The sequence below is a fragment of the Parasteatoda tepidariorum genome, chromosome 10 (genome assembly GCF_982258835.1).
Source record: "Parasteatoda tepidariorum strain Cologne lab strain chromosome 10, Ptep-v5.0, whole genome shotgun sequence".
Lineage (NCBI taxonomy): Eukaryota > Metazoa > Arthropoda > Arachnida > Araneae > Theridiidae > Parasteatoda > Parasteatoda tepidariorum.
Window position 1 is genome coordinate 86,250,430 of NC_141764.1, and position 12,019 is coordinate 86,262,448.

Sequence of the window (12,019 nt, forward strand, 5' to 3'; positions counted from 1 at the left end):
AAGATTGCCAGATTACAAAATATGAAAATTATTTTTCTTTGTTTTATTCTTCATTTTGAACTTATCTAATGAAACTTATTGTTTTTCTTAACTTACTTCGTGTTTTCTTGTATTTACTTATTTATTATATATATATATATAATATATATAGCAAATTAAGCTCTACGTAGAATTTATCCACTTGATTCTAACATTAATTTAATTATAACCTAAACTATAGTTTCAGGGCCTAAAGTAAATTAATAGTTAATTAAAGTAATTAAAGTAAATTAAGAGAAGTAATAGCATAACAATTGAAGGAAGTAAAGCAAAAAGAAAAGAAAAACTTCAATCCTTTTACAGAAATTGATTTAGAAAAAATCACAATTTTAGTTTAGATCATAAGAATTTGCTAAATTTCTGCAATGCAATTTACTAGCTGGAAAAAAAATAACGATTATAGCGAAGACGATAAAGAATTATTTTTAATTTAAATGCTGACTTTTAATAATGACATTCTAAACGTTTCAATAAGGACGTTTAAATTATTTTTTTTTTAAAATTAATATTGATGAAAGTGTTTTGGCCTAGAATTTATGATATGTTTATTTAACTATAATTTAAACTGTTATGCGTTAAAAACTTGAAAATCTTACAAGCAGAAAAAGAAAAGAAAAATTGCGTTAATAAAAAAATTTTATTTTGAACTTCAAGTTAAAGATTAATTTATTTCTTAAAAAAAATTTTAAAAAAATAAACTTAATATTAGGGAATATTCCTTAATAACAAACATTTTTATTGCTTATTTAAGAGTTAGCGATTATGTTTTTATGAAGTAGAAAAATTGGATTACAATGAAAAATAAAATGATCTACATTTGCTTCACTTTCAAAGCTGCGTCGACTTGAACCATATTTTTCAGCGACTTGATCCTTAAACGTGATTGTCCAATAGCATGATTCAATTTCTATGAAAATTCGTTTAAATTTAACACCGTGAAATTTGCATAGAATATGATCGATATTAGGAATGAACATTGAACAAATATTTCTGATGCATACCAGTTAACAAATGTTGTTGTGTACACTGAGGAAAAAAGTTGGACAAAACTCCCAGAACAGGGTAAAATTTAACGTTCTATGGAAACCAGAAACGCGTTGGCGATTTTTACCGAAAAGCTTAGGTAATGACTTTTGGTAAAATTAACAATAAAATGTAGTCCTATAATATGTTATAAATTTTGGAAATTTCATAATGTTACATTAGAACATTTGCATTAAAACCATTTATTCGGTTAAATTTAATCTCAAGTTAGTAATTTTTTTTCCTTAAAGGTATGGTAATAAGAACTATAATTTTGGAAACCAGAATTTCCATTAAACCGTTACCATATGAACGGAAAAATTACCAAATGCGTGTCTTAAATGCCATATATTTTAGTTTTGTTGATTAGAATAAAGTTGCTTTTTTTTTATGACAAAAAAGACATTACCATACAGTGAAGTAATTTTACCAGATTTTTTCCCCGTATACTTACATACTGTAAACAAAGAAGATTAAATTAACACAGAAGAAAAATACGCATTATTTTTAGCAATTTTTATCGCAATTGTTTTAATAAAAAATTTGAGTTGTTAGAGTCTTATAAACTTTGGAATCGACTTTATTCAATTTATTATTATTCAGCTGAATAATTTTTTTCTGTTAGTATATTTCATAAAAACATTTCATTGATAATTTCAATTTTATTTAAATCTCAGCATAGCATAACTTAGTAGTGTATTAATAGCGTAACTTAGTAGCATATAACATAGCGTATTAATAGCAACATAGCGTAACATGTGTTCAGAAATATTTCTGTGATTGGAATAGGAAATATTTCTGTGTTGTAAAATAAAATGTTTTGGGGATATTTATGTTTTAATTTTTTTTTTTTTTTGGTGTTTAAGAAAAAATAATAAAATCATGATGTTTTTTATAAGTTTATGATAACGTTCTTCTGAAATTTTAACACTTAAAATACATCCCCAAGAAACATTTCTGTTGCGTTTCAGAAGTTATTTTTGCCGTGTGCTATTATAAAAAACAAAATGTGGTTTTTATCATTTAAGCTGCAAAATGTTAAACAAGTTGAAAACAGAAAAAAACAGTAACTGAGCGCATAATAGCATTAATGGATAAGTTTTGAAACCAATCTCTGATAATCGACTTCCAGTAACTCATAAGAGAATCTTGAAGGTGATTTGAAGATCTAGATCCGTCTCATCGAACAGAACAAAGCAAAACGGCATATGAAGTGAATGATTAAAAAAGAATTTCGATGATTATCCTTTTCAATTCATTTAAACATTATGATAAATTTTTATTTTCTATCGAAAGGTTGAAATACTCTCTATTTTCTTGAAAAACAGTTAAGGTACTATCCTATCTTTAATCGCAAAATCGGTAATCGATTTCAATCTTGTTTTATTAAATTTTAGTCATGGAATGAATGAATAAGCTTGCATTACAACTAGAACTCTATATTGTGTGCACTTAAAAGTTTATTTCTGAAAAAATCCAGCGAAGATTTAAACCTATTTTTATCTTTATTTTGGAAAAACTTGCAATTATGATCAAGAATTGCGAGTAAAAGCCTTAAAAGTTTATTACTAAAAATTTTTAAGAAAAATTAAACCTAATTTTATCTTACATTTGCTGTTGAATCTAAGCATAAACATAGAATTATGATCAGGACCTTACATTTTGAGTAAAAGCTTTTAAAAGTAGTAACCAAAGAAGGATATAACTTGTTTTTATGAAAATTTTATTATGAAATCAACAAAATGAATAAAAAAACCAACGAATAATGCTATTGAAAAGATAAAAAAAAAGAGCTTACAATTATGATCAAGACACTATTAAATTGCGAGTGAAAGCCTAAAAAGTTTATTACTAAAAACTTAGTGAAGAATGAAACAGTTTTTATTTTACATTTGTTGTTAAATCAACGAATAAGCATAGAATTGTGATCAGGACCTTATATTGAGAGTAAAAGAACTCAATAGTAGTATCAAGAGAAAAGATACAGCTTGCATTAAAAATTTTATCATGAAATCAACGAATAAACTTAAAATTCTGATAAAAAATCTATATTGCGACACATTAAGAGATTTTTTTAACGACAAGTTTCATTGATCTACTAAAAATATTAATAAAAAGTCAGATGCTGTCTCACCTTTTGCCACTTAAATAAACTATTTGCCTTTGCATATTGGTTGACAATTTAAGTTGCTCAAATGACAGATCTCTCAAATGATGTTAAAGAATTTAGTTCCATAAAAGTATTTGATGATGTAATTTTTTTTCCTCGCATTACATTTTTAATGCATTTGCTTTAATATCAGCAGAATTTTATTGAAACAGCACAATAAAAATTTCATTGAATCGAAGAAAAGCAAAGTGATATCTTCAGCAAAGTTGGAAAAACCTCACCATTTTGCACAACTGAGATGTACTCAAATATAATTCAAAACCAATATCTTGATTAAGAAATAATATATATAAATGATAAGTACTGGAATACGTACTAATAAAAATTATATTAGCCAAAATATAGTTTCAACAACTAGGGCACCAATCAGTTTGTATTTAGCTGTATATTTATTCTAGCGAACCAAAATACATGTAAATATTTATTAAGAAATTCGCTAAATTTCATATAAATGATAAACTGTAATAAACAGAATGGGTATTAATCGCTATGATATCAGCCAAAGATAGCCCTCTATGACACCATTCAGTCTGTATTTAGCTGCATAATTACTCTAGAAGACCTAAAATATGCATAAATAAGTATTAAAATATTTGCTAGATTTCATATCAAGAATAAACAGACTGGGTACTAATCGCTATGATATTAGCCAAAGATATCCACCTATGACACCATTCAGCTTGTATTTAGCTGCATAATTACTCTAGAAGACCTAAAATATATATAAATACGTATTAAAACATTTGCTGGATTTCATATAAATGATAAGCAGAATGGGTACTAATCGCTATGATATTAGCCAAAGATAGCCCCCTATGACACCATTCAGTCTGTATTTAGCTGCATAATTACTCTAGAAGACCTAAAATATGCATAAATACGTATTAAAACATTTGCTAGATTTCATATCAAGAATAAACAGACTGGGTACTAATCGCTATGATATTAGCCAAAGATATCCACCTATGACACCATTCAGCTTGTATTTAGCTGCATAATTACTCTAGAAGACCTAAAATATGCATAAATAAGTATTAAAATATTTGCTAGATTTCATATCAAGAATAAACAGACTGGGTACTAATCGCTATGATATTAGCCAAAGATATCCACCTATGACACCATTCAGCTTGTATTTAGCTGCATAATTACTCTAGAAGACCTAAAATATATATAAATACGTATTAAAACATTTGCTGGATTTCATATAAATGATAAGCAGAATGGGTACTAATCGCTATGATATTAGCCAAAGATAGCCCCCTATGACACCATTCAGTCTGTATTTAGCTGCATAATTAATCTAGAAGACCTAAAATATGCATAAATAAGTATTAAAACATTTGCTAGATTTCATATCAAGAATAAATAGAATGGGTATTAATCGCTATGATATTAGCCAAAGATAGCCCCCTATGACACCATTCAGTCTGTATTTAGCTGCATAATTACTCTAGAAGACCTAAAATATGCATAAATAAGTATTAAAATATTTGCTAGATTTCATATCAAGAATAAACAGACTGGGTACTAATCGCTATGATATTAGCCAAAGATATCCACCTATGACACCATTCAGCTTGTATTTAGCTGCATAATTACTCTAGAAGACCTAAAATATATATAAATACGTATTAAAACATTTGCTGGATTTCATATAAATGATAAGCAGAATGGGTACTAATCGCTATGATATTAGCCAAAGATATCCACCTATGACACCATTCAGCTTGTATTTAGCTGCATAATTACTCTAGAAAACCTAAAATATATATAAATACGTATTAAAACATTTGCTGGATTTCATATAAAGGATAAACAGATTGGGTACTAATCACTATGATATCAGCCAAAGATAGTTTGAACACCAATGGCACCAATCAATCTGCATTTAGCCCTGTGTTTACTCTAGTAAACAAGCAAAAAAAAAGAAAATTGGGAGTGTTTAGCGTGGTACAAGTTGTAGACATCGATTATAGGTGTACATACGCCAACATTTCCTCGTCAACAACGATTAATGATCATTCCACTGGACATTTCAGGTCGGTGACTGAACTCTGAGGACAGATTTCTCGCATTTGGTCCACACCTGGAAGCATTTTTTTTCTCACTTCGATATTTTTGTCCCATAGGGCTTTTTTAAGTCATATCACTAAAGAGATGGCACGATAGTCCTACCAAAAACTGGGGAAAACTTTGCCAGTATCCATTGTGTCATGGCACAAGGCAGCCTTTGAGGTACATGTCAGCAAGTTGATGGATCACATAAATCACCGTTCGGCAGTCGCTTGTTTCCCGGCTTTCACAAGCTTCAATATCGCCATTTCTTTTCTCCTTCCTGGGTTTATTCCATCATTCTTCCCACAGTCCGCGCGTGCAATAGCACGGACGAACCAATTTGCATAGAACAACGAGTTTTTTCCGGCAGCTTTTTTAACCATTTTTCAAATGGTTTTCTTCGTATGAAAGATTCTGCGTGAAATCTGGTATTGCAGAGCCAAACTTGAAAAATCAGTTCCGGGTTTTTACTCAGGTAATTTATAACTTGAGTGGGCCATCCAAAATTCTATAAGATTCTATTTTGATTTCGAGAGGCTACTATTACACGCTGATGCGTCCACCATTAAACATAGGGGATGCGGTTGAAAAGTGTTGATGAATGTTGGCGACCCTGCTCGAGAGTATAAGTAAACAAGCTGGAGGCAGAAACAGGTAGCAATGGCCTGTAATGGAATTTCAACCGCGTTACGCATTTTTTTTTTTTTTTTTTTGTCATTAATTTTCATTAGTTAGTTTCTTAATTTAAACATAAAAATATATTTTAAAGCTTCAATTGGTTTTGGTCCATATTCTTAACAGCTTTAGTAAACTCTCGATTAACCGGGATGGTCAGGTCCCAGATAAGCGGAGATCCCAGATAACTCAAAAAGGAATTATAGAATATGTAAAATTACTGTACAATAAAGCATTATTAGTTGAATTAAATCGAAAGAAAGGGAATTAATATGACATTTTAATGTTATTTAGATTCGCACTTCGTGCTGTTTAAAGGAAAAACAGAGATCTAGTTTGCCTCACTGTTTTGTGAAGAATGAATTTATGGAAGTTCGTTTTTGTTTTTTTATTTACTTTTCGAAGAATTTTACTACTCCGCTTTCTCAACATCAGTTTTGGGTCGTTCTGGATAATTCGTAACCCGGATAATCCGATCTCAATGAATTGTGAGTCTACTGTAGTGAGTTTTGAATAGGTGGCGACCATTTTTGGTCACAAGACGTTTAGTTTGGTTAGAAGTTGTGTTAGGTTGAAACTTAGCATTTTGAATTGTATTTCAAATGAAGCTTTCGTTCTTCATTAATTAACATTTATACAGAAAAATTGGAAAAATTTCAGAAAAGCGCTTTTTTTTTCATTTTTTTAAATTTTATTTCAGAGTGTAATATTTTTTATTGCATTATAAATTATCCAACAAAGGATAGGAGATACTTTGTATTATGTGGACAAAATCTAAAAAAAGCGTCAATAAAGCACAAATGAAAGTACATAAATAGACATATTATAGTTTCAGTTCCATAAACAATAAGCTTCATCAGTGTCTAAACGTCAAAAAAATGCGAATTTATGTGCTTTCATTTGTGCGTTATTCACATTGTTTTTTACTTTAGTTCATTATAAACTGGTTAATATATTTATTTAGTTCAAAAACACAAAATTTCTCCTTTACATCAAATGGTTTTACAAACCAAATTAAAGAAAACATACTAAACATTACTATTGAGTACGCAGCTTTATAATGTAACAAAGAAAATAAATCTTTAAACAATGTCTCCTTCCGCGATACTTTTCATTTACGCAATACTTTCTTTGAATCAGCTGCTTAGTTTGTTTAAGTAGTAACAAAACATTGTTATGTTAGAGAAGTGAATGTTGTAATAGTTCTAGAATCTTGCTTTTCGAATATTTGATCTGTTTCCGTGTTCGTTTAAAAATTATAGCTAAAAAAATGGAGTTAAAAATTAGCTATCTCTTAAAGAAGTGAATGTTGTAATAGTTCTAGAATCTTTCTTTTCGAATATTTGATCTGTCTCCATGTTCGTTTGAAAAATATAGTTTAAAAAAATGAAGTTAAAAAATAGTTATCTTTTGAACAAGTGAATGTTGTAATAGTTCTAGAATCTTTCTTTTCGAATGTTTGATCTGTTTCCGTGTTCGTTTGAAATATATAGTTAGAAAAATGGAGTTATAAAAAATAGCTATCTTTTAAAGAAGTGAATGTTGTAATAGTTCTAGAATCTTTCTTTTCGAATATTTGATCTGTTTCCGTGTTCGTTTGAAGAATATAGTTAAAAAAATGGAGTTAAAAAAATAGCTATCTTTTAAAGAAGTGAATGTTGTAATAGTTCTAGAATCTTTCTTTTCGAATATTTGATCTGTTTCCATGTTCGTTTGAAATATATAGTTAAAAAATAGCTATCTTTTAAAGAAGTGAATGTTGTAATAGTTCTAGAATCTTCCTTTTCGAATACTTGATCTGTTTCCCTGTTCGTTTGAAAAATATAGTAAAAAAATAGCTATCTTTTAAAGAAGTTAATGTTGTAATAGTTCTAGAACCTTTCTTTTGAAATATTTGATCTGTTTCTATGTTCGTTTGAAAAATATAGTTTAAAAAATGGAGTTAAAAAGTAGCTATCTCTTAAAAACTAAGTCAATAATTCATTTTTAAAGTTCTAAACATGCACTGAAAAAAGGTGTGATCAAAATTACCAGAATATGATAAAATAGCCTATCTAATGAAGGAGCTTAATTCCTCGCTACTAGGTACATATTATAGTCGAGGGGGCTAATCTGTCAGTCTTGCAGTCTTGTGTCCAGGGGTACGAATACCAACCTTGACATCACAATATTTCCTCCATTCCCCTCAACATATAAAGGGATTCCAGGGACCAGCTCTTTCTACTGCCCATTACCTGACAAAACGCTTAGGTCCAATGTCCAGTTAAATTTCTATTTTACTGTTCGTAAATAGTTTTAAAAAAAAACGGATAGTTTTGTAAAACAGTAAAGGTAAAAATGTTCTTTATCGTAAACTTTACGGTAAATTGGATGGATAGACTAATGCCGGTTATTTTACCGTAATTTTAGAATAAAAATTCTAACAGTGTAATAAAAATAAAAATTTTGGTGCTGATAAATGTAGAGCGATTTTTTTAAAAAGGTTAAATCTAGTTACTTTCCATAATCCTTGTTCCTTTAAGACATAATTATAAAGTTATAAATATAAATTATAAATAAAATTTTATAAAATGTAATGTTAAATGAATCAGCTAAATTATAGCCTTAAATTTAAAGTTTCTAAATAATGGTCGAGTGAATTTTCTTTTGCTTAAAAATATGCTTTATTATACTTTAAGTAAAAAAAAAGTATAAAGCACCGGTTGTTTTAAGGGTGATTTTTCAATTCCCTTGAATTCGGAATTTGTAAGCAGAGCAACCACATTGCTCAACTTCAATTTTGAACTTAAACTGTTTTGTTTTTGTTGAATCATTTTCTAATTACCTAAAATTAAGACATTTCTAGCACAAAAAACTAGAAAACTTCACTTTAATTTAGAATTTAAACACATTTATTATTAAAATATTATTTAATTGCATGAAATGCGACCTATCAAGGACTACAAAAAAACTATAATTGACTATACTTGCATTCTGAATTTAAAATCGGTTATTTTTCGGGTAATTTTTCGATTATCTGAAATTTTTAAGTGCAACTATATAGCTAAACATGAATTTTGGATTGAAATTTAAATTTTTTAATTACCAACATTGAAACATCTTAAATAACTTAATATTATTATCATTATTATTATTATCGTTATTATTACTATTATTATTATCACTTATTAGCTTATTTATTATTAAGATATTTTTTAACTTGCATGGAATAAGATATACCAAGCAAAGTAAAATAATAGTTAACTGTAATTGAATTTTGAATTTTAACTCGGTTGTTTTTAGTGTTATTTTTCAATTCTCTGAAATTTGGTTGGAGCTTGTTTACCATTAAAATATTACTTAATCACATGAAATGAGATGTATCAAGTGCAACAAAATAACTACAATTGACTCAAATTGAATTTTGAATTTAAATTCGTTTTAGTCAGTCAACTTTTTTATTCGTCAATTTTTCAATTCTCTCAAATTTAGAATTTTTAAGTATATGAACCATTTAACTAAAGTTGAATTTCGAATCTAAATTTAAGTCCTGCAATAACCGAAATTAAAACATCTTAAATAACTTATTAGTATTATTAATCAACTTATTTATCAATAAAATATTATTTAATTGCAGGAAATAAGACGTATCAAGTGCAACAAAGTAATTATAGTTGAGTATAAATAAATTTTGAATTTGAACTTGGTTGTTTTTAGCGTAATTTTTCGATTATCTGAAATTTTTAAGTGCAACTATATAGCTAAACATGAATTTTGGATTAAAATTTAAATTTTTTCTATACCAAAATTGAAACATCTTAAGTAGCTTAATATTATTATCATTATTATTATTATTATCATTTATTAACTTATTTATCATTAACCTCTTCACTACTGAAGTATAAAGGTATATAGCAAAAGAAAAATATTTTACAGTTCCGAATTTCCATTTTACTGCCAAAAGTTATAATGAAATAAACAAAACACGAATTATGCAGCCAGGGGGCTAATAATGTTAGGTCCACATGCGCGAACCTCAAGTCTTAACTGAGTAAAATATGTAAATGTTTCAAACGTTGAACTGCACCTAAGGTAGGAACACTCATGCATAATGTTATATTATGATGTATTTAAATACAATGATCAATAGATTTAATAATTATTTAGAAAAGAATTAAGATGTTTTTTACAATGAGTTGCTATATTAAATGCAATTCCAATGCTTACCGATGCATTACTGCGGGAAATCTCAGTTTTAAATCTATTTTAATTATTCACATCACTTAAAATTAGTAATTATTGAAAAGAATATATCATTATTCGTAAAAAATGTTTCATTCTTGTGGGTCAAATATCAAAATTATGGATATAAAATACAAAAAGTTAAAATTATTAAATATATGTACATACCTTAGTATGAAACATTTGATTAAAATACCAATAAAAATATTCTTAAATAGATATAAAATTGAAAGCTCATAATCCTATGAGATTTCACTTGCATATTATCTTTCGCACTACGTACTAAGGTGCGCATGCGTGGAACTGTATGTTCGTGACTGCATTATTTCAAAATACTAAATATAAATTTAAAAACTTCATACAGATCACAGAACTACTGAGTAAAATAAAAAAAAAATATTTTTAGAATGACTAAATCATATAATGCTTGAAATTAGTTTCATCTTCGATCGCGTTGATTTAGCGTCATTTTTCGAAAATCACTTCGGCATATGTGGAATTCTTTCCAAATTACTTACATGTTCTGCATCTATTGCGGAAATACCTAGAAAGTGTAAATATCTAGAAATGTTTCAGTGTTATGTTAGAAATGTTCACAATTAATTTTCTTGTACAGTGTTTTTGGAAACTAAGAAGCGAAGGTCCACATATGTGGAGCGATGTAATGAAGAGATTAAGATATTTTTGAATTTGCATGGAATAAGACATTTCAAGCAAAATAAAATAATAGTTAACTGTAATTGAATTTTGAATTTTAACTCGGTTGTTTTTAGTGTTATTTTTTTTATTCCCTGAAATTTGGAATTTTTAAATACAACAACTTAATAGCTAAACAATTAAAATTTAAATTTTTTGATTACCGAAATTAAAACATCTTAAATAACTTTTAAGTATTGTTAATTAACTTGTTTATTAATAAAATATTATTCAATTGCGTGAAACAAAGCGTATCAAAAGCGACAAAATAACTATAATTGACTTTAATTGAATTTTGAATTTACACTCGGTAGTTTTTAGTATAATTTTTTCAATTCTCACAAAATTCGGAATTTTTAAGTACATCAACCATTTAGCTAAATTTGAATTTCTAATTAAAATTTTTCAATAACCGAAATTTTAACATCTTAAGTATAATACGCTGCTCAAAACTTCTAAGACTAGTGCTGAATGAAAAATAAGTCACTGCCCTCACAGACCCTACCCCCTCCAAAGATCGTGACCGATCAAAAAATTTACCCCCTTTTTGTAAAGATGAAAGTGAAGACGAATGGAGTGACTCCCGTAACCCACTGAACTTGGTCCATTACCCTTCTGAGGAAGAAAAACGTCCATTGTAACCCCTTAACGGTAACTTTCACTCTTCAACATGTGACCCTTTTTTCCGGCAATAGAAGGGATTCACAAGAGTTTGTTTACCTCTTCAGTAGACCAAGAGGAGGATGCAAAGGAGGAATGATCTCTGGAGGAAACATTCCGGTAACAGAATTTTTCGGGGCATCTGTAACTTAAGCAGAATTTAGACATATTTAAGAATAAGTTAACATAACGTATTATCAAATGCTTTTGAAATGCCATTTAACATTAAATGAATATTCTCAAGAAATTGAAGAGGTATAACATTATCCCATTGGCTTCAAAAATATATAACTAGGAGATAAAGGTTGACACGTTTCAAGCGCTCAAAAATAGGCGCCCATTTTCAGGACTTGCCTGCGTGAATGGGAAGAAACAAAAGGATTTAAAATATAGGAAACGAAAAGTTGCTTACGAAAAAGGAAAAAAATAGAGGTGAGAAACAAAACTATACCCACACAATGATTTACCATGATTTGC